This window comes from Heterocephalus glaber, unplaced genomic scaffold (genome assembly GCF_053883595.1).
Source record: "Heterocephalus glaber isolate CG9 unplaced genomic scaffold, H.glaber_assembly_v1.0 deba00000122, whole genome shotgun sequence".
Taxonomy (NCBI): domain Eukaryota; kingdom Metazoa; phylum Chordata; class Mammalia; order Rodentia; family Bathyergidae; genus Heterocephalus; species Heterocephalus glaber.
In genome coordinates this window covers 24,983,946-25,007,715 of record NW_028258138.1, presented here as the reverse complement: position 1 = coordinate 25,007,715, position 23,770 = coordinate 24,983,946, and the positions used below count along the sequence as shown (strand labels likewise).

Genomic DNA, 23,770 nt, shown 5'->3' with positions numbered 1-23,770 from the left:
ATATTTTCACATTGTCATTCACTTGTAGGAACTGTCTGATTTCTTCTTTAATTCCCTCTGTGACTCTTTGGTTATTCAGAAATGTGTTGTTCAATTTCCATGTGTTTATGAAGTTCTTGTGATTTCTTTTGACATTGATTTCCAATTTCATTGCACTATGGTCTGATAATACACAGGGGATAACTTCAATTCCTTTGCACTTACTTAGACATGTTTTATGAGCTAGTATGTGGTCTATTTTGGAGAATGACCCATGTGCAGCCGAAAAGAATGTGTATTCTGATTTTGTGGGGTGGAACACTCTGTAAACATCTGTTAAGTCCATTTGTTCAAGAGTTTGATTGAGTTCTAGTATTTTGTTGTTTATTTTTTGCCTAGTTGATCTACCTGTTTGTGACAGTTGGGTATTGAGGTCCCCCACTAGAGATGACAATCATAACTATATATGTACCAAATACTAGTGCATCCAACTATGTAAAACAAATACTAATGGACATGAAAAATCAAATAAGCCACTATATTTTGAATAGCTGACTTCCCACTTCTGGATGCAGCTAACTGAGCAAAACAAGGAGCCTTGATTTATACTGAGCCAATCATCTTGCCTCTTATAGATTTCATCTAAGAAAGATAAAGAGTCTGCTGCTGATGGTCTCTGCAACTATGGACTAAGATAAGAGCAGCCATGTTGGGTTCCTATGTGTTGTTTGGCAAGCAGAGAGATTCAAGGAAATGATACAGAAATACAGAAGGAAATATACATGAGAGAGGGTAAAGACAAGAATTGTTTTTTTCTTGCTTTCAGATTTAAACTTGTTCTGGAACCTGGTCCTTGTCTTTGCTTTTGATTATATGGGATAATTCTAAATACAAGTTTGCTTAAAATAGACTAAATTTTAATGTTCACAAAAAATTAGAGAATATAGAAGAAAATAAAAATTGTCTATAAAATCATTTCCACACATTAATTTCTTGTCTGTTTATTCCCTCTACAGAGTATGCTATAATCATGCTGTATGTAAAATTTCCTATATTTCTGTTTTACAAAATTGTAGGCATTTGTTCATTTTGACGATTCTAACCCTTGTTAAATCCAATTGTGAATTTATCAGTGTCTGTTCATGTGCAGCTAAATCATATTGCTGACTGGTCTCACTTTTGAAACATTGCTATTAACCACAGCTGTGCACCATACTGCATTGGTCTGTCCTCCATTTCCTCATGGACCAGAGACTGTTTTCTTCTTTCCCTTCTTTCCTCAGTGCCCTTTTACTCTTTACTAAGACCTTGTTTCTGGTTCTACAAGGATAATAAAAACCAGCAAAAGACACCTCCAGCATGCTCCTGCCACCGCTGCTACCCAGTACCCAGATGCTTCCTCTGGGCTCACAGTCTTCATCTTTTTTTATTAGTGGCGAATTTGCCACACCTTGGCTGGATCCCCTCCACCCAAGTTTCCTTTCCCTTTCATGTGTTCAAGGACCTCACAAAGGCGGTGGGAGTTTCTTTTCCATAAAACCATGTTTTCTTTGTTGCTTGATCATTTTCATGCACATATAATGCTATTATTTTTTTCTATCTTAGAAAGAGCAAATATTTCCAGACTTTTATATCTCCCTTCAGTTACTGGAACATTTCTCTGTTTCTCTGGAAAGCGGCTGTTCTCAGTAGATATACCTGCTTGATGTCTGTAATTTGCTTGTCTTCTGTTCATGAAACAGGCATTCATTCTCACAGCTCTTATAAAACAGCACTTGTCAAACTGGTATTGACTTCCACATTGCTAAAACAGTGATAGATCTTAGTTTTCATCTCACTTGACTGTTAGCTGTATTTGATACAGTTGATTACTTTTCCCTTAAATATTTTCTTTACCGTAGGACCCTATACACTTCATTCTGTTCTTACTTTCTGGCCCCTCCTTTTAGGTTCATTTGCTAATTCTTTTATATGTTCCCAACCTCCAGCCCATTGGCTTGCCCCAAACTGTGCCTCAGGCTTTTTTCTGTTCATTTTTTATAGTCACTCTCAAGGTGATCTCACCTAGTAAGATGGTTTTAAGTACTATTTGCATATTAAGAAAATCTGAAACTCACTGGTTAAGCCCTGACATCTCTTTAGAACACTAAATTCCCATTCTCAATCTTCTACTCAAATTTCATATTGGATATCTAATAAGCATTCCAAACCTCTAAATGTTTAATCGCCCCAGAACAAACCTTTGAGTTCTTCCATTTTTTAGGCAACATTATTGAAATATAATTCACATAGCACACAATTGAACAACTTTTCAGTGGCTTTGAATATATTTACAGAGTTGTGCAACACTTACATAATTAATTTTAGAACATTTAATTATCCTCCACAAAAACACCTTCCTCCAAGGTCCGTTTAAGTCTGCTCCCAGACCTAGGCAAGCACTCATCTATTTCTTTTTTTTTTTGGTTTTATTTTATTGGTACATTTAAGGTATACAATATAATGACATTCATCATTGGAAATTTGCACCTTTACATAGTCTCTCTTGGTTCTTATTTTTCCCCCTTCCCCTTCCCTCCCTTCAACCCCTCCATCCCTCCCTGTTTACAAAGATTTTGTTTCCATTTTTTCATTTTCTCATATTAATTCCATTCCCTTCTTTCTTTTCCCCTACCCCTCCCATTTCCCCTTCCCCTTTGCTCCTTTTCTTCCTATTTCACATTATCTATTATACCTTTTAGTCCTTATTTACACTTTCAGTTTTTCACACTAGAGAAACTATTTGGCATTTACACGTGTGTCCTATTTATTTCACTTAAGAGTATTGCCTCAATGTGCATCCATTTAGCTATAAATGTCTCTAATTTCTCATTTCTTATGGCTGAGTAGTGTTCCATTTTATAAAAGAAACACACATTCTTTATCCAGTCTCCAGTTGATGGGCAATTAGGCTGCTTCCAAGTTTTAGCTATTATAAATTGAAGCACTTGTCTATTTCATGCCTCTGTAGACTTGTTTATTGGACATGTCATATATATGTAATCACACAGTGTGTTGCCTTTTGTGTCTGGCTTCTTTCAATCAGCATGTTTTCAATGTTCATCCATATTGCACTACATGTCATTACTTCATTCCTTTTAATTTATAATAATATGCCATTGTATAGATCGCCAAATTTGCCTGTTCATAAGTTGATGGCAATTTTTTTCACCTTTTGTCTATTATGAATACTCTTGCTATGAATATAAATGTACAACAATTTTATTTTTTTTTGGTACCGGGGATCGAACTTGGGACCTTGCGCTTGCGAGGCAGGTGCTGGAACCACTGAGCTAAATCCCCGGGCCTGTACAACAATTTTTATTTCTTAGGCTGGGGATTTAGTTCAGTGGTTCCGGTGCTTGCCTCACAAGCACAAGGTCCCAAGTTCAATCCCCAGTACCAAAAAAAAAAAGAATTTTTATTCCTCTCGAAGGTATACCTAGGAGTAGAATTATGGAATTGCTAGGTCATGGTGTAGTTTTATTTATTATTTATTAATTTAATTTAAAGCTTTTTGGAGATAGGGTCTCATTATATAGTTCAGGTGGCCTTGAACTCAGTATGTAGCCCAGCCTGGCTTCGAATTCACAGCAATCCTCCTGCCTCAGCCTCCTGAGTGGTGGGATTACAGGTGTGTACTACCATGTCTGGCAGTTGGTTTTATTTTTTGAAGGAATTACTGGACTGTTTAAGGAGGCAGCTTAGAATTCTTTTCTATTGTCTAAATCCTTTGGTGGTATCATCTAGCCTGTGCTTTTAAATATCATCTCCATGCTGAAGTCTCACAAACTTATGTCTGCAGTCTAGAGCTTGCCTTTGAACTTCAGATCCATGGGACCCACTCAGTGCCCATTAACATGTCTATCACTGAATTTCTGATTCTCCCTATGACCTCATAATCCTAATCTCATATCTGATTTTTCTCTTGTTTTCTTTTTAATTAATGATGACTACTTTTTCCAGCTGCTCAGGACGAACACTTTAGTCATTCTTGACCTGCCTTTATTCCAGTCTACGTTGACTCTGCTAACAAGTTCCATTGGTTCTGCTGTCAAAATGTTCTCCTTGCTTCTTGTCTGCAGTAGCTCCTGTTACCACCCAGGACCAAATCACTGTTTTTTATTTACAGAACTGTTGGTCTCTGTCCTATAGCCTTGATTTATCTTAGTCTATTCTTAATAGAATATCCTGTATAAATTTTTAAAAACCCTCCAACTGCCTTTCTATTTTATTCAGAGTAAAATCTCAAGTCTTTAAAATGGCCTCCGAGCCTTCATGTGATCCAACTCCCTATCTCCTTTTTGCCCTCCTCCTTTAACTCCTTCCTTCAACAGTCTCCTTGCTGATACTGGGAAATGATCAGTAGGCCCTTACTTTGGTCTTGGCAATTGTCACTCCTGCTACCCAGAACACTCTTCCCTTTGGAACTGCCATGGCTTGTTCCCTCAGACCGTCTTCGCTCAAATCTCTTCTTCTCTATGAGGCCTTTCCTGACCACACTATCTGGATCTGTAACCCAATACCCCAATCTTGACACTCCTACCCTCATTCAAGTCTTTATTTAACTTCACAGAATTCATGACCATCATGGTTAAGTATAATTGTGTCAGCTCGATTGGTGTGGAATTCACATACTTTCTTAGGTGTGTCTGGATGGGTCGTGGAGTCGTGACCTTGGAAACTATGTCTGGTCCCTCAACCCCCTTTCTCTGGTGCCATTACCCTGCTTTATTTCTGTTACCATGAATCGAGTACCTCTACTCTTCCATGCTGTTCTTCATTGATGCTTCTCCTTTGAGCCTGTGGATTATATATTGAATCCCCTGATATCATGAGTCAAATTAAACCTCTTCTCCTTTAACTTGTGGTTGTCAGTTAATATGTCCAGCAACTAGAAAGCTGACTAATACAACCACCTTTTATGATACCAAAAAACTTGTTATTTTTCTGGTTATCTTTCTCTTCCATTAATTTTTTTGGTCTGTTTTTATTCACTGATCTACAGTTCCTTGAGTAGTGCTTTATATATCATTCTAGATGTTCAATAAATATTTATGGAATGAATTGTAAAAATTTTCAAAAATTCATTTAAAAAATGAATTAATTTTAAATAGAAAAATAAAATTATATATATATATTTTGTACATGTTTTAAAGTATGTATATATTGTAGAACGGGTAAGTAAAGCTAGTAATATATGGATTAGCTGCCATAGTGTTCATTTTTTTTCCTGGTGAGAGAACACTTAAAAACTACTCTTTTTGAATTTTAAATAATAATTTGTGAGTTGTTTTCTCTTTGGTACCTCAATCTTAGTTTTTGCCCTTGCCTTTCTGGTACATACTGATGATGCTGTTCTCTGCCCAGGAGCTTTCTCCAGTTGCCAGGCACATGCTTGTTAGAAGTGCCAGGGAGTAAACATTCCCAAGGACCACCTTCACCTTATCATCCTCATCCTCAGGTGAACAGCATTGAGGGATGTTTTAAAACATCTCCTAATTGTCCCAGGACTGATCTATAGTTGCCTTCCCCATTAATGCACTTTTGAATTGATTCCCTTCCCTGCCTTGTCTTCCTTCTGAGAGTTCTTACTGATACCTCTGGAATAATCTCACACGTAAAATCTTTGTGCATCTGCCTTTGGGAGGACCTGGCTAAGAGAAAAATCTTTGACTGTATTTCTATTTCTTTCTTAAATTTATTTTTATTTTAATTAATACATAGTAATTGTATGTTTTTATAGAGTATGGTGCTTATTTTTTTCTTTCAATAGCTATTTTTCTTTTAATAAAGTAAATGTAATAACATTGAGGAGTAAGAAGGTGATAAACACATCAATTCATATTTTTTTTTATAGTCAGCCTCTTCTTTTGCTCCACCTGAGGTCAACAGTCACACAAGCTCTATTCTACAATTGCAGAAACACGCTTTTCATATTCCCTCTTGTTCTCCTGGTACAGCTGGGCAGCTTGGCTGTTTGCTGGACTATTGGGATTGGGTTCATCCAATAGAGACTGTATGGATGTTAAGATGGAAGACACATCATAGGTTGGACTCCAATGGTTCTGAAGTATATCCAGACATATACTACCATATGCATAGACATTTGGACGAAACATCTTAGAGACAAATCTAACAGTAGGAGGTTTATTAGGATATTCTTCAGTGAATTCTATTGTAAGTTTAAATGTTCCATCCTCAAATGGGGTCCCTTCAGGCCCGAAAATGACCGTGTTCCAAACTATTATGTTGTTCTCTGATGGAGCCTGACTGACTCCAGCTGGAGGATCTTCCTGCAGCCTCTTGAAGTCCCTCATGAGGTGCCTCCAAGCCGGGATGGACATATCTCTAGCAGGGTCAAGGGTGGGGCATACAACAGGGTCTCGGGTCCCTGAGGATTGTTAAGTGGCCGAGGAGGATGGAGAAGCCAAAGAAGGCGATGCAGAAGCTCCCAGAGGAACAGCGCTGCCCCTCTGAAGTCGAGGGTCTGTCTGGCGCCAGCTAAGCACCACCCCTGAGTAGACGGGGGCTGAACCCGAGTATGGTGCTTATTGTCAATACATGTATACAATAAGGAGCATAGCTATCACTTTAGACTTATATCATTTCTTTATGTTGGGAACATTCAAAATCCACTCTGAAAACTATTCTGAAATATTTAGTTCATTGTAAACTATATATGTCTTTCTGTGCTATATAATATTAAAAGTTATTCCTCAGCCAGGCATACCTGTAATGCCAGCACTCTGGTAGATAGAGGCAGGAGGACTATAAATTCAAGCCTACCTGGGCAACTTGGTGATTTAGTGAGGCTCTGTCACAAAAGAAAAGAAAAAAAGAAAAGAAAAGAAAACATAGCTCATTCTGCAGGTCCTGTTTTCAATCCCCAGAACCATGCATACACAAAAAGTTATTCCTCCTCTCCAACTATACCTTTGTACCAAATAAATATTCTCTCTCCATCCCTCTATATTTCTAGAGCACTGCTGCCCAATAAAATGTAATGTGAATCACATATACCTTTAAAGACTTTGTAGTAGCCTAATTGATTTTCTTTTTCTTTTTTTCTGGTTTTGGGGATTGAACTCAGGACCTTGGACTTGGGAGACAGGCACAGCAGTGCCACTGAGCCTAATCCCTGGCCCATAGCCTAATTGTTTTTAAAAAGCAAATAGATTCGCCTGCTGCACAAGCACAAGGACCTGAGTTCGATCCCCGGTACCAAAAAAAAAGGAAATAGAAACAGGTTAGATTAATTTTAGAAATATAATTTATTTAATCCAAATATCCAATATATCCTTTAAATATGAAATCAATTGAAGACATTAATGAGTTATTTTATGAATATTTTCCTTTCCCTTTAAAAATCTGGTGTGTATTTTGTATTACACGAACATCTTAATTTAGATAGTCATATTTTGATGCTCGATAGTTTTAGGCGATAACTCACTTCTATATTAGACTGTATAGAACGAGAGCTCAGAGGTAGTGAGGAGTGTGACTTCATGCAAGATTTTGTCTGTATTGTATTGGAATTTATACACTATTAATTTAAGTCAGGGGCCAGGGATGTAGCTCAGTGGTTCCACCGCCTTGCAAGCACAAGGTCCCAAGTTGGATCCCTGGTACTGAAAACAAACAAACAAAACAAAACAAAACAATTACTTAAGTCAGAGTCTGTGCCATCTGCTGTGTCTGTTACCAATTCAATATTCTTTCAGAATTCTTATCTTTTGACTAAATAGCCAGATTTAGTTTCTGTTGTTTAAAACTAAGGACACTATTGACATAGAAATTTAAATCAAATGTTTTTATAGGAAAAGACATTTGAAAAAATGCTTATCTGGACTTGTTAGGGATTATAATCATTTCAATTTTTGCTCAGCAAATATTCACTAGTCTTTTCTTCCACATATGGGTGCAGTATAGTGTTCTGCTTCATTGACGTTGGGCTTGGCCAATGTTCTTTGGCTAATGGGAAGCGAGTGTATATAATGTTAACAAATGTCTCAGATGTGTTTGTGCAGTGGTTGCCTGTCCTCTTATACTTTTACCATTGTGATGGAAAAATTATCCACCCCTCTCCCAGGTAGTTTGCTGGTTTAAGAAAGATGAGCAGTCTATGGAACGATTTGAAGATCCAGTAGATCAGTCAACTTCTGATAACCCGAAGTTACAAAAGCAAGAATATGGAATTCTATTGAACCACCTAGTTTTGTTATGCAGCGTTTTATGGCAGTGTCTGAGTTCTATGGTTTAGATGTGGTTTGTGCTCCAAAGGTCCACATGTTGAGAGTTTAGTTCTCATTGTCATGGTCCTGAGAGGTTGGCCCCATTTTAAGAGGCGGGACTTGGAGGGAGGTGATTACATCATTGGGAGTGCTGTCCTTGAGGTGATTAAAATAGTTCTTATGTGATTTAAGAAAGGGTTGTTTTAAAAGGGCAAAACTGGCCCCTCCATACTCTCTGGCTGTCTTACCGCATGATCCCTGTCATGTGTGCTCCCATGGTGATGCCTTTCACCTCATGATGTAGCCAAAAGAGCCCTGAGTAGAGTGAAACAAGTGTCAGCACTATACCTTCGAACCTCTAAAATTGTGAGTTAAATCAATTTCTTTTCATTATAAGTACTTAGGCCCTGGAATTTTGCTATAGCAATGGAAAACTAGTATACTGATTGATACAGATTAAGATACTGAAAATTCTTGCTAGTAATCAGTGAGTCTCTGACAGCCTATGGTATGTAGAAATAATGCAGAATATTAAAAATATCACCCTGGATGTGAACCAATTGAAGCAAGGTTGAGGAGGGCACATAGGCGCTACTGGAGGTTAGTAGGAACAGTTATGCAAGATCTGTAGTGTATGGTATTTGCTATTTCTGCAATTTAATGTAATGGATTTGTGACTGTACATTGTACAATTTCCTGCTTAAGGTATAGATTGAAAATCAGTGCTTTTAATGCTGTAAAAGAAACATTAGGTTTCTTGCAGGCCATGGGTTAAGAGAGCCAAACACACACACACACACAAGTACGTGCACTGAGTCTGTGGGTTACCAAAATTTTATAGCAGTTGAATTTGCAGCTTTGCCATGTGTCAGATGTAAGGTTTGGGTGTTTATCAAGAAGTAGGATACTAAGAATGGAAATTTTGTTATATGGGAGGAACTTAAACTCCCAAGTAAGTTTCGTTGGCAAGTAAAGCAGCGCTCCTCCTCTCTTTGATGATGGCTTTCCCTTTTACATGAAGACCATGAAAAACCTACTAACAGGGCTATCTCAGGAACTTACTTGGCAACAGGAAGCCCCTTTGTCTTTTGTCCTAGCATCACCTTCCTTGTCTTCAGGGCTTCATCTGCTGTCAGATTCCTTCGTCTGAAAATCAATTTAAAAGAAAATCTGTAAGATGAAAGAGTAGACACAAAAATCACCAAATTTTGTTAATTTATATCAAAATTGTGTGTGTGTGTGTATGTGTGTGTGTGTTGCAATCAGGCCAAAGAAGGAACTGATAATTTTAGATCAGACCGATTTTAACATGATAGGGAAAGCTCACTGGGATTCTAGATTCAATGTGGTTCTTCAGCTGGGAGTAATTCTAATTGTTTGCTTGGGTTATTTGTGTAAGAAACAAAGCCTCACATTGTTTTTGAATCAGAAAAAACCAATGACATTATTATTCTAAAAACCAGCAGATATTGGTAGAGAACACATTGAACTGATTCCTTTTCACTTGAATATTTTCATAATATGTTATATATTTATATAAAGGATCAATACAAAAACATATATTTATATATAATTAATATGTTGGATGTGGAAAAAAGAGAAAATAAATTGGAGATGTTTGACAATATAGGTGAATGAAATCACGCGTATAATTCATGAAGCAATAGTACTTGTTTTTGACCCATTGGAATACTCTCAAAGTTTGAAATTTGATAGAAGCTTGAAGATAATAGTTTATTCATTAATTGAAATATTTATTGAATTTCTAAAATGTTCATGCTCAGCATTCTAGTTATTAGAGATATATCAGTAAATTAGGTAGATCAAAATCTCTCATGTAGCTTATATTTCAGTGGAGAAAGAGAATAAACAAATGTATTAAAACATACAGTATGTCAGATAGGTGATTTGTATAAGGAGAAAAATAAATTTTGATATATCAAAATTGCCAGGATGTAGATGAATACATCTGTAAATTAGATTGTCAGAGACAGTGTCACTGAGAACATCACATTTGAGCAATAGCCTGAGGAAGTGTTGAAGTAGCCTGTGTATCTGCAAGGAAGAGTATTCTGGACAGAAAGAATAACAAAACCAAAGACTGTGGACAGTGTAGCTAGCCCTGCTGACACAACCAGAAGATGAAGTCAAGGGTATAGAGCACAGCCAGACTGAATTATTTCTTTCCGCAAAACATGAACAGTAGAAGATTCTATCAGACCCAGTGAAGAATTAGAAACCAACGTTGATGTTAGAAGTCCTCCATCAGCAATTTGAATTGATTCACTCAGGATTGAGATTGAGTCCGTTGTGAAGGCAGGAATAAGTTGTGTAAGTAACTTCATTAACTCTCACCTTGCCTCTTCCTTCTCCATTGCACACCACTCACCTGGGAGAATTCCGGAATGAAGAGGAAAACATTTGATTCTGATTAAAAATGGAAAATGGCTCTGCACCAGCCAAAACTAGTTTCCTGAGGCATCAATTCATCCCTTCAAAGTTACCCTGAACAATCTGTGAGAAAGGAAATTCTCCTAGTGGACAGAAATTCAAACAATTTATCTTGTTCACTTTGTCTGTTAGTAGAGAGTCTGTGGTAAGTATCTATATGGATTAATGGTCAGTGGCTAATGGTACAATCAGATTGTCAGGAACCTAATCGAAACAGAATTGTAAGATTGATCACTAAGTATTTGGGGGAAGACATATATTGATGATCTTCTTTGAATGGAGTTTCAAACTGTGACTAAATATATCCTATATGAATGACCAACAGAAGGCCACTGGGAATGAAGATTTTAATTAATAGGTGAGCAAGAAGTTGACTCACATTATTTATGTCAGTCTACTTTTCCAAACCTACTTAGTACTTGATTAGAGTGGACATGGTAACAGACATTAAAACAGATTTTTTTTCTAAAAAAATATGACTCTTGTCCACACCAGCTGACACTCTTAAGCTTTCAATGCAGTACCGTGGCAAGCTAGACTCCTTCCATCAAGGAAGATGCTATCATGCTTTAGGTTTGAATTCATCTTTCTTCTTAATTTTTCTTTTTTCAGTATCACCTTCCATAGACTGAGTATTTTATATGCTATTTGATATTTTATCAGGCTCCTTCTGACCAAAATTTTATTTTACAGAGAAATAAGTGAGGCAAAAGGTGATTGACAAGTCTTAGAATACTCATGGCTCAAAAATGGAGTCTCTGATACAGTATAGCTGAGATATAACTTCTCGTGAATATCTTGTAATATCTTTTAGCCAAATTTCAGTACAAGGTATTACATCCCCCATTGATTGAAAATACAGGTTAGAGATGATAGAATTAAAGTGAGAGTGGAACTCATCCACACTGCTGCTCAAACAACAGTATGCAGATGTTTGCAAATGTTTTATTGTCCATCTTCATTCTTATGGGCTTGGTTTGTTTTGTTCATGAAGTTCTCAGTGTTGGTAGCTTTATGACATATTCAGCTATTTTTCTAAATTCTAGTTTTCTACGATTTTTTTTTGAGGGACATTTGGGCTGAAACGATTTGTCTGCAAATCCGAATTCCATTCCTTCACAGTATATGTCTCAAGTTGCAATTATAAGTTAATTTCTGCGATTATTTTCTTAAAACTTGTCATCCCCAGGTAGATATAATAGGATGCCACACTTTGCTTTGCTCATAGTAAGATCTGTGACCTATATAGTTCTTGGTGTATACTGCATACTTAGTATTTACTGATCTAATGAATGAATGAAGCTTGTTCAAACTAATTATTACTAAACAAGAATAAACACCTATTAAGTAACACACAGCAGGGTGAAGATATGGAATGTAGACTCTAAAGATCTCTGATCTCATCTTCTGCCATTTAGCCTTAGAAGCAAGATAAATGTTTTATCCTCTGGATGAAAAAAGTGGCTTTGGCTACATGGATTTTTAAATGGCTCAGAAGGGATTAAGTATTTGAACAAATTTCTGAGTACAGCAAATGATCACTCACTGAAAGTGAGGAGCCCAAGGAAGTTGGCAGAGAAACAGTGACACAGACCCTGGGAAATTGAGAATCACTCATAAAATGGGTACAGATGATGTCAAAAAGTGAGCTTTAACAGCCTATAGGAGAAGTTACATAGTGTCAATGTCTGCATATCACGTGGATAGTTTAAATGGAATCATTATGGTGTGAAAATGGCCTACAATAGCCCTGGAGAGGGAATGAAGTAAGTAAATTAGTAGTTAGAAACACAGTATATGATAATTAATAAGTCAAAGACCCAGAATCCAATGTTCAGTTGTGTGCCACCTAGCAATGTTTTGGTCAATAATAGACATGTATGAGAAAGTCGTTCCATGAAATTATAATGGAGCTCAAAATTTTCTGTCACCTAATGCCACTGTAATTGTCACAACATCACAGCAGAACACATTACTCATATGTTCATGGTGCTATTGGTATAAACATACCTATAGTGTTGTTAGTTGTATAAAAGCATAGCACATGCAATTATCTCTAGTATATAAAAATCGATAATAATAATGAATGGCTATGATACTGGCTTATGTATTTAATGTCTTATAGACTTTAATCACTACAGAATATTCTTTCTACTTTTTTGAAGAAGTTTGCTGTAAAATCATGCTGTATTATGCTGGTAGCAGTCTCATTTATCTTATTTACTGCATCTCTTGATTGTATCAAGAGAAGTTAATTGTAATATGCACATAATGATTTAATCAACTCACAATGCAATTGGAGATTGTTAAGCAATGTGTTATTGTATTAAAATTTGTGTGTATGTATTGTTTTTATTGTCCTGATATATATATATATATATTTTTGTTGTTGTTGTTATTGTTGTTGTTGTTGTTGGTACCAAGACTGTTTTATATTTTGTAAGTGGAAAAACTAAATTTATGTTTGCTGTCTGCATATTTACATTTATGCTTATATATAGATACATGTGGTTTAGAGTATGCATAGAGTGGTTTATTGCATCCATGACTGTAAATTCTTTAAAGAACTCTAATTATTCTATTTTGGCTTTTTAATTAGGCACTATGAAACCCCCATAATAGTTACAAGCTGTGAATAAGAGTTCTATAAAAGTTACTTAAGTAGTTGGCTCACAAACTCCAACTCCACTTAAAGTGACAGATCATAAGAGTGAAATAAAAATTAGGAAAACAAAGTAACTCACTACTTTTTCATTCAGCCTCCCCTTCTGGGGTGAGGTTGAGTAGAAAAATATATTTAGAAATAGAATGTTGTTCATACAGATCATCCAAGTTAAATATGTTTCCATTATCAATTTTAATTGACAATTGAGTCATTTGAGAAGAATTTATTCAGAACAGGCAATATATAGCAGGCAATATTATATTCAGCTGCTGTTGACAATGACCAAAGAAGTTAAACAAAGTAGGGGTTATATTCTTTCATATAACAAAAGCAAAACCCAACAAAACAAAAATACCAAAAGAATCTTGTCCTAGCTGAGATGAAAGCTCGATGGTTATTAGGGAACCAGACTTTTATATTTCTTTCTTTAGAGTATATCTGCATTTTCAAGCACACATGATGTTTCCCAGAACTCCAGTCATTTGAATATATTTCATACAGGGAGTAGGGAGGAGTGAATGACAAATGACCATTTCTCCTCAAATTGAGACAGCTTTCTTTAAAGTAGTTTCCAGAAAGCCAGAAGTGAGTTTTTATATATTAGGGATTGTTTATCATGGGAAAAGAGAATGAAAAATGTAGTTATTGAGAGAGGGATATTGTTACCTAGACTGAAATTGCAATTTTGTTAGAAATAAAGGCTAAAATAAATATTTAATTCTGTCAAGACATTCAAAGTGACCTCAAAAAATTTCATTTAATAGGCCTGTCATGGAATACACCTGCAATCAAAGCACTTTGGGAGGTTGAGGCGGGAGGATCACAAGTTCAAGCTCAGCCTGGACAATTTAGTGACTTAGACCCTGAAAAAGAAAAAGAGACACAGTGTGACGACTTTGGGTTCAGTTTCCCAGTACCACAAAAAAAGATAGATAAATAAATAAAACAACAAGTACAATAAGGTTTTTTTGTTTTGTTTTTTGGTGTGGGGGATCGAACTCAGGTCCTTGCACTTGTGAGGCAAGTGGCGGAACCACTGAGCTACATCCCCAGCCACTCAATAAAGTATATTTAATAACCCTGGGCCAGTCTCTCCACAACATTTTAGGACACAAAGATATGTATGACACTGGGCCATACACGGACAACTCTCAAGGAGCTGTTTGCTGGAGAAGACAGACTATAATCAGCTGATTTCAACTTATGTAGTAATAATGAGATGCTTGTCAGGGATTTGTGGGACAGCAGAGATGAACTCAATTTGACCCAGAGGTATGGGATGCTGGAAGATGTTCCCAGAATCTCCACTTGGAGGAATAAGCAAGGTATGGGTGATACTCCAAGCTTGGAAAACATGAAAAAGAAAGTGAGAGATGAAAGACATATTGTTTAACAGAAAATGCAAGCAGTTTGAGATCATTAGAAGGTAAAATAGAACATAGTAGTAAACAAGTGAATAAGGAGTCAGTTTGCAGGGGTTGGCAGGAATTTAAATATGAGAATTCTATGATCAAATTGAAATGTTAGATATTTCATTCTGTCTGTGTGGAGGAGGCTCCAAAAGAAGGCATTTTTGAGATTAGAAGAGCCATTGAGGGACTATGTCAATAGTAAGGTAAGAAAGAATGGAAAGTTAAATAGGCAGCAGGATGTGAGAGCAATCTGGCTGTGACATGTCACCCCATTGATCACCAGCTGCTCTGGCTGGCTAGGCAGATGTACGCTTCACTTCTCTCACCACCCCATGTGGATCCCTCCCGAAGCTGCAAGCTTGGTCTAAGAGGATGACCACCCCCCATAGAAGAGGAGAGTTTCCTCTGTCAAAGGTATAAGAGTAGCTGCGGTCTCTTGCTCAAACCTTCAAATAAGCTCTCAAGTTGATTAGGCAGCAGTAGTAGGGATGAGAAGGATTATAGAAGCATGTAGGAGGAATAATTAGTGAATGAAAAAATGTGGGTGGAAGGATAGAAAAGAATTTAGAATGACTACAAGGTTTCTCCTTTAGGAAACTAAATGGATGATGACACCATTAATTGAAATTGTAAATGTAAGTAAGAGTAGGAGGAGGAGGTGGGAGTAGGGATGGAGTACTGGGAGAAAGATGAACTCATTTGGAACATGTTGAATTTGGAGTATTTGTAATATGAGTTGGAAATAGTAGGCAATTACATAGAAAAATCTAAAGCTTGTGATCAAAGATTTATAGGAAGAAAAGGTGCAAAAGGGAAGGGGAAGTGGGATGGGTAGGGGAAAAGAAAGGGAATGGAATTAATATGAGAAAAAGAAAAAATGGAAACAAAGTCTTTGTCTTTGTAGATAGGGAGGGGTGGAGGGGTTGAAGGGAAGGCAGGGGAATGAGGAAAAAATAACCAAGATGGATTATGTAAAGGTGCAAATCTCAAATGTTGAATGTCATTATATTGTATACCTTAAATGTACCAATATAATTTATTAAAAAAAGATTTAGTCAGGGTTCTTCAAACAGAATCAACGGGATGCTGGTTCTTTTAATATTGTTACAGTGGTAATTAAGTTTCAACATGAATTTGGAGGGGGCAAACATTCAAACTATAGCAAATGATTCTTGGTATGTTGGGTGACCTTCTGGAAAAAAAAACAATGAATATGGACTACCACCCTACATGACCTACAACAATTAATTCCAGGTGGATTGCATGTAAGTGTAAAAAATAAAATAATAAATGTTCTGAGAAGATAACATGTAAGAATACTGCCTGGTGTTGTGGTAGGCAAAGCTCTTTAAGGAGCACAAAAACTACTTTTCATAAAGCAGTGTTCTTTTTTTTTTTTTTTTGTACTGGGGATTGAACTCGGGTCCTTGTGCTTGTGAGGCAAGCGGCAGAACCACTGAGCTAAATCCCCGGCTAATAAAGCAGTGTTCTTACACACACACAAACATGCATACAGATGTGTACACACACACATATAGGAGATTTCTTATGATAATATGCAGCAATTATAAAGGCCAAGGAGTTCTATAATCTTCCACCTCCAAGGTGGAGAAGCAGGAAAGCCCATGGTGTGATTTGGGCTGAGTCCAAAGGTCTGAGAACCTAAGGAGTGTGTCCTGCTCTGAGTCTGAGGAATGGGTAGGCCCTAAGGCCTGAGAATAGGAGGATTGATATCTCAAACAGGAGAAGGTGTATGTTAGATCAGAGAGAGTGAATTCACTTCATCTGCTTTTTTCTAGTCAGGTTCTATACCGATTGGATGATTCATACTCACTTTGAGGAGGCTGTATTTTCTTTGCTAAATTAATCTCTTCTTATAGACAAACTCAAACATACCTAGATGTGGGGGGCCTTGCCCCCCCCCCCCCGAGTGCCTTTTACGGGCATGTCTGGGCCTGCAGCAAGTCTACCCAGCAACAAGGAAGTAGCCCCAGTACCCTCCCCTTGTTCCTCCCCTCTAGCCTTACGGTATATATGCTTTAGCAGCTTCTGCAATAAACGAGACTTGATCAGAAACCTGTCTTGTCTCCATCTGTCGTGTCTCTTGTCCCTTGTCATTCTCACTCCCCCTCTAGGGTCTCCGTTGACTTACCCGTGGGTCGGGACACCTAGATGCAATGCTTACCAGCTAAGTATCTGGGCATTGCTTAGTGCTGTTAAGTAAACACATAAAGTTAGCTGTCAGAAGTCCACCCTTTGACTATTTGACACTCAAACATATATCTAAACCTAATATACAAATGGAAACAATAACGAAGTCATAAAAAGGGAGTATGATATTGGTTCAAAGATACAGACATAGACCAGTGGAACAAAATAGCCCAGAAATACCCTCATACATATCAGATCACATTACATGACAAAACTGTCACACTGTAATGCATTGGGAAAGATATAGTTTCTTTAACAAAAGTGTCTTAATTCACATTTTGCTGCTATAATATAATACTACAGACTGGGTAATTCATGATGAATGGAGATTTAGTTAGCCTTGGTTCCAGAGACTTGGAAGTCTAAGATTAAGCAGCTATATCTGAGGAGGGCCTTCTTAGTGCAAGACTAAAAAAGGTGAGAGAGAGAGAAAGAGAGAGAGAGTGAGAGAAGAGCCAGACTCATTTTTGTAATAAGCTCACTCTCAACATAACTAAGAGGATTGGTAAGAGGATTGATCTATTCATGAGGGCTGTGCACTAATCATGCACTAATCATTTCTTAAGGGTCCCATCTGTTAATCTTGTCACCATGGCAATTAAATCTGAACATAAATTTTGGAGGAGGCAAATATTCAAACTATAGCTTAAGTGATTTTGAGTAAATTGGGTAACCATATATTAATAATCACAAGACTTTATTAAGGACTGGAAATGATAAGCCAAAGAGTGGGAGAATGGAGACAATTATAATATATATGTCTGATGAAGAATGAGTATAAGTAAAAAGAAGAGAAATTCCTAATGGAAAAATGACATTAGGAAATGACATTAATGAATACATTCAAGTGACAAACTCATGACAATATATCTTAGTCATCAAATTGAAATACAGTGAGATACCAATACACAGTTGGTTAGGACAGCTATAATTAAAAAGACTTGGGGGCTGGGGATTCAGCTCAGTGGTTCTGCCACCTTCCTCGCAAGCACAAGGACCTGAGTTTGATCCCCTGTATCAAAAACAAAACAAAACAAAACAAAACAAAACAAAAAGACTTGGGCCGGGGATTTAGTTCAGTGGCACTGTGCCTGTCTGGCAAGTGCAAGGTCCTGAGTTCAATCCCTGGTACCGGGGGAAAAAAAAGACTGACAATATTAAGTGTTGGTGAAGATGTGGAGCAACTGAAATTTCTAATTTTTATTAAGTGGTGTCTAAGTTACTACCATCACTTCAAAAATTTGAAAAAATCTATTATATAGCTAAACATATAAACCTATAAATTAATACTATCAATCCCTACATGTATAACTAACAGAAATGCATCTAGAGCCAAATGCATCTATAACCAATATCTACATTCACAATAGCTTTAAATTGGAACAGCCAAAATGTCCATAAACAGTAATGCTGATAAATTTTGCATAATAGAGACTCACAAAGTAATGAAAATGATAAACTTTTGACACGTTCAGCACTGTGGCCATATTCTACTTTCTGATCTGTGGCTATGAGAAAGGCATGCATTTTCTTCTTTCCCACATGTCCCCCATCGTTCCATGGTCTTTACTATATCAGGTAGTAGCATCCATTATCTTAGAAGAAGAACATAATCAGCTATTTGAAACTCATGACAGTTATAGGATCTTGAAATCTTAACTTTTAAATGAACAACCTACCACTTGAGCCAGAAAAGTTTTTATGAATATTCCCAAAGTATGATTTTCAGCATAAACTGTCAAAGCCCGAGGAAGGAATACATTGATTTTACCCCTAAATAACAGTTGGGTGAGAGTAATTTAAAGGTCAGTTTTTCTCTGAAACTCAAAGAACAGATTTTTATTTTAAAATTTATTTTAAAAATATAATTGGCCTTATCAGTGAGTTCTAAATTCATGGATTTAGCTAACCATAGGTGAAAAATATTTGAAAAAATTGCATCTCTACAGAATATGTTCAGACTTTTTTCTTGTCATTATTCCCTAACCCATATAGTATAATAACCATTTACATTGTATTAGGTATTGCTTTATATTAGGTGTAGAATATAAGGTAGAGATAATTTAAAGAACATAGGAGGATACTCATAGATTATATGCAAGTACTACACTATTTTATGTAATGGACTGAGCATCTACTAATTTTGGTATTAGTGGGTGACCCTCTAACTAATTCTTTGTAGGATGACTATATTCTTGGCAGGCAGGTGGAACTTCAGAATTTGGACAAAGACACAAGTGAGTAAACAGTTTGGGTGGATTTCTAAGAGGAGGACACCATTTTCAAGTTTTAGATCTTGATGGGCATAGGTTTGGGGAAACTATAAGAATGATATGTGAGGTGAATCTGAGAGAGGATCTTTGCTTTACTGGTATTAACCTGGGGAAATTACTATTGATTTAGAGAAGCCTTATGAACACTAGCATGGGAGTGAGAGAGAGCAGCAGTTCATTGAGATCTGGGGTTGAATGGGTTTCAGGGCAGATGGAGAAAGATCAGCAGACAGATGCAGTATGTTGTGGGAAAAACCACCAACCTTGATTTCATTGAGGGAGAAGAGAGGTGTACAAAAGTACTGGGAAGACAGACCAAAGAGTTATGAATTAAATGAGTTGATTCATGTAAAGGGTTTAGAATAAAAGCCAGTTGTTACTGATATTTTATTACCAGTGAGTTGGCTATCAGAATCTAAGGAAGGCCAAAAGACATCATTGGTAGGGGACATTCAGGATGAAGTGAATCACAATGAAACTCAATGTGGATAAAGATGATTATGAAATTGACCTATATCATATACCTTTGAGGATAAAGAATTTTTAATCATCACTGGATCATAGGTCATCTTCTAGTGGAAAAATGTTTGGAGAGTACTAAAAAGAATCTGAATTGATTAACTGAATATTTACTCCAAATTATATAGTACACTTTGGTCTTGAAAGTTTAGTTTTCCACTGTTACATACATAAATGTAGGGGCTTTAGAACTAAATTGACTTCAGGAGATGTAAAGTAAGTTGCTTCTCTGCACATTTGAAGTCTCCAACTGTAAGGAATTCATGTTCAGGGCTGGGGATTTAGCTCAGTGGTTCCGGCACCTGCCTCACAAGCACAAGGTTCTGAGTTCAATCCCCAGTATAAAAAAAAAAAGGAATTCATGTTCATCATGCATTTGTAAGTACTCATTCTGGCTGCTGTTTGGAGAATGCACTGGTACAAGGCAGGCACTGATTAAAGATAATTTAAATATTGTTCCACTAGTCCAGATGAGAATTCACTTGGAAACTTGACTGATGGCAGTGGCCTTGGGGTAAAGAGAAAAGAATGTTATTAGAGAAGGACCTTCTAGGTAGACTCAGCATCCTTTTTGGGTGGGGGATATGAAGAGGAGAAGAGGTGAAGGTGTCAAAGAAAATGCTTGGGTTTCTATCTTGAGCAACTTACTGAGAGAGCTACATGCAGGAAAACCATGCCTTAATTTCAGTTATAAAATATACAAATGAAGATGTGCATAGTCTGTGAGGATATTTGTGTTGATAAAGGAAGCTCTTGGCTGGAATCGCAAGGCTGAAGTTTTTGACAAAGAGGTGGTATTTGAAGCTATGGAGTGAAGTGCTCTTCATACAACTCCCAGCTCTGTGTAAGAATAGAAAGTGATTTCAGAATAGGACCTCAGATACTTTTCTGAAGAAGTTCAATGTATAATTGTCAGGCAAAGATGGAGGAGATACCAAAAGAGGAAGATAAAAAGTAGTGGCAGGGAATAGGAAATCATTAGGCAGCAACGATATTACAAGTCCCATGTAAGGTCCTAGGACTGTGTTCCATAAGGATACTGTAGGGACTGGTCATTTCAATTTGTCTTTATTTATTTTTATATCTACTCACCTGTACCCTTTCACAATCCCTAGTGAATTTGAGCAGGCTCATAACAAGCACACACAATAAACTAATGGGAATGAGAAATTCAGAGTCATGACAAGAGAAGGAATTAATGAATGTAGGAAGTCAAGAAAAAATACACAGGCATGAAATTTTCACACTTGCTCTGATTTCTAGCTTTAAGTTTCTCAGCAGTTAAAACAAGTAAGGAGACCTATTGCTCCTTTTCAGAAAGGAGGACTATCAGTTCCTAAGGGATGACAAAACTTTGTTTTCAGCACTGTGTTCTGAAAAGTATTTTCAATGTGTTGGTTTATATAAGGGATGCTGAATAGTGGATAGCATTCTTGACTTCATATTGCAAGTTTAGGAATGGAATTCATATGCCTATTTCCTGTGCTGTCTTTATGCAATAGTAACATTAACTTAAAATAACCCTTAAGGAATTATGTAAACCCTTCACTGATGAAATGAAAGCTTTATAGACTAAATGATTTTTTTCCCCCCTCACAAGGTTTATGGTGGCAAACCTATGGGATGCTGTTTCTTTTTCCTTTTAAGATAAAAGATGTTAATGTACGAGTTGTTTTTTCTAAACTAAAACCTCAGTATTCAGTTTTAATTGCTGTGTTGGTACTTTGTGATAAATAAGTGGGTTTTGTGTTGCAGTTTGAGCACTTAGTCTCTGCAAGGTTTGCCATCACTGTTAGATGATCCCTAGGAGAAGTTCAAGAAAAATAATTAAATACATTCAGTTTTTATCTTTTTGGGAAGTCTCATCTTCACTGGCATTTTCTTAGCCATTCAAGTGCATCATCCTGGCCCCAATCCAGTTGTCTCTCTTGTGTTTAATTTTAGGTTTCTCATTCTCAACTAGATGTTATTACAGTTCTCATAGTACCCATAAGAGCCATGATGTTCAACTGAGTTTTAGGCTTTCTGAGTTTTAAAAAGTTTGAAATTCTTTTTCTAAAATATTGTTAGTTTTTTTCAGTCTTTCATATGCTAATATACATTGTGACTTCCTTAAGAAGATCAATCTTTGAGAAAATTAGTTCCTTGACCTTGTGTGGGCCTGAAGCCCCTCAGTTAGGCTTACTAAACATCTGTTGGAAAATTATGCTAAAAGTTATTCCTTGATAATGTCTTGTAATGTCTACATTAAAAGAAATGGCAGTAATTTAGTAAAGGTTTAATGAAGGCTAACATATCTTTGACATTGAAAGCTAAGAATCTCTAGTAGATCATCTTTGATGTCTAGATAAATTTGGGCAAGTAGATACATTTGGGCAGATGTACTTTCCTAGAATTCTTCAAATCACATCATATATTTATGAGACCAATTGCAACCTTGGCTATGGTTGAAAATATTACTTTTTATGAAATCAAGATTTATTCTTCAGCCTAACCTTTGAAATCTACCTGAATAGAGTAATCAAAAAATACTGTTGAGATAATAGGAAACTTAATCATTTTAAAACTCACTAAAAGAAAATAGTGCATAATAGTCTTTGAGCAAGAACTATAAAAATGTTTAAAATGACAGCTTTCGTGCTCGCTTCGGCAGCACATATACTAAAATGACAGCTTTCAAAATGCACAGTATTGGTACAAATTCCTTATGATGAATGTTGGCACTATGCATATCTAAAATGTACCAATAAATGCCTTGCTTATAAAAAAACAATGTGGATAAACATTCTTAGTAGTGAAGGCACTTCAAAGTAAAGTACTCCATTAGTGACATCAAGCATATACTTACAAATATTTACAGATAGGGACCAGGGACCTTGAGATTGGATAGAATGAAAATGGATTTCATTTTTTATATTTTTAAAGAAATATTTGTAGCCATCTGGATTCTGTTTTCTGGACTGCAGACAAGATGAATAATGTTAAAGATTTATCTTTGAAATTCACTTCTAAAGTTTTGGTGATTACTGCTACAATATTTTCATCCATTAAATTGAATAAACTATTAAATATTTTTGCTTTGAAAATAGAATTATGGTATCTTAAAACAAAAGTAGTTTCTAGTCTCTTAGCTGTAACACTAAGTCACTAGCAAATAGAATTCTGTTTGAAGATTAGATTTCTTTATTATGCACCAGCAATATTATACTGAACTCTGAACTCTTCTACTCTTCTGTGACTTAGGCTTATTGCTATATTTACTTATAAGGAACTCTTACCAACACATGATGTATTTCTTTTCATCCCCTGAGACCTACATGGTTTTCTTTTCCAAGAAAACTTTTCTTAATCTGCTCACAGCTTCCATATGTGTTTTACCAATCTCTCCTTTGTACTACCTTTTTGCTTATACTTATTTCTTTTTTTCCATTTCTTATGCTATGTTCTTAGTGAATATTTTCCTAAATAGAGTATGAGTTCAAGGAAGACATGACCTAGATCTTATCCATTTATTTGTTTTTGGGTTAAAGTTTATACTACAATATAGCTCTGCACAAAATATACTGCTTCTTTTATTTTCTTTGATCTCGTCTAACTCTACATCCCTCACTTTAGTTTCTAGTGGGAGCATATGATAGAAAATACTCAACTGACATATTAAAAGTTACTCAACCTCTTCTGGTTTAATGAAACTTTCCTTCAGATTGACTTCGTGATTAACTCAATCTTTAGGAGGCATTGTTCTGTTCAAAGTTTAAACTTCCTATCAAGATTCTTTCCCCTCTCCTCTTGGAGCTTCTCCTTTCTTTCATTTCTCCTAAGATGGCATATTTGTCTGGAGAGGAGACTGAATTGATTAATAGGGTATGGAACAGAATTCTGGTATTGGATTCCCCACTTCTCAATTTCCTGTTGAAGAATGATTAGTCTGTTCAGTAACTGGTTTTCTTGGGCCAGTGTCTAAGGCACAGGTAATCACACCTAGTC

The 23,770-nt window shown here is 36.4% G+C and overlaps 1 pseudogene; it reads right to left on the bottom strand.

Moving 5' to 3' along the window:
* Window positions 1–5,794: 5,794 nt before the first annotated feature.
* Window positions 5,795–6,401, bottom strand: LOC101718277 (ubiquitin-conjugating enzyme E2 A pseudogene; annotated as a pseudogene).
* Between the last annotated feature and the right edge of the window lie 17,369 nt (window positions 6,402–23,770).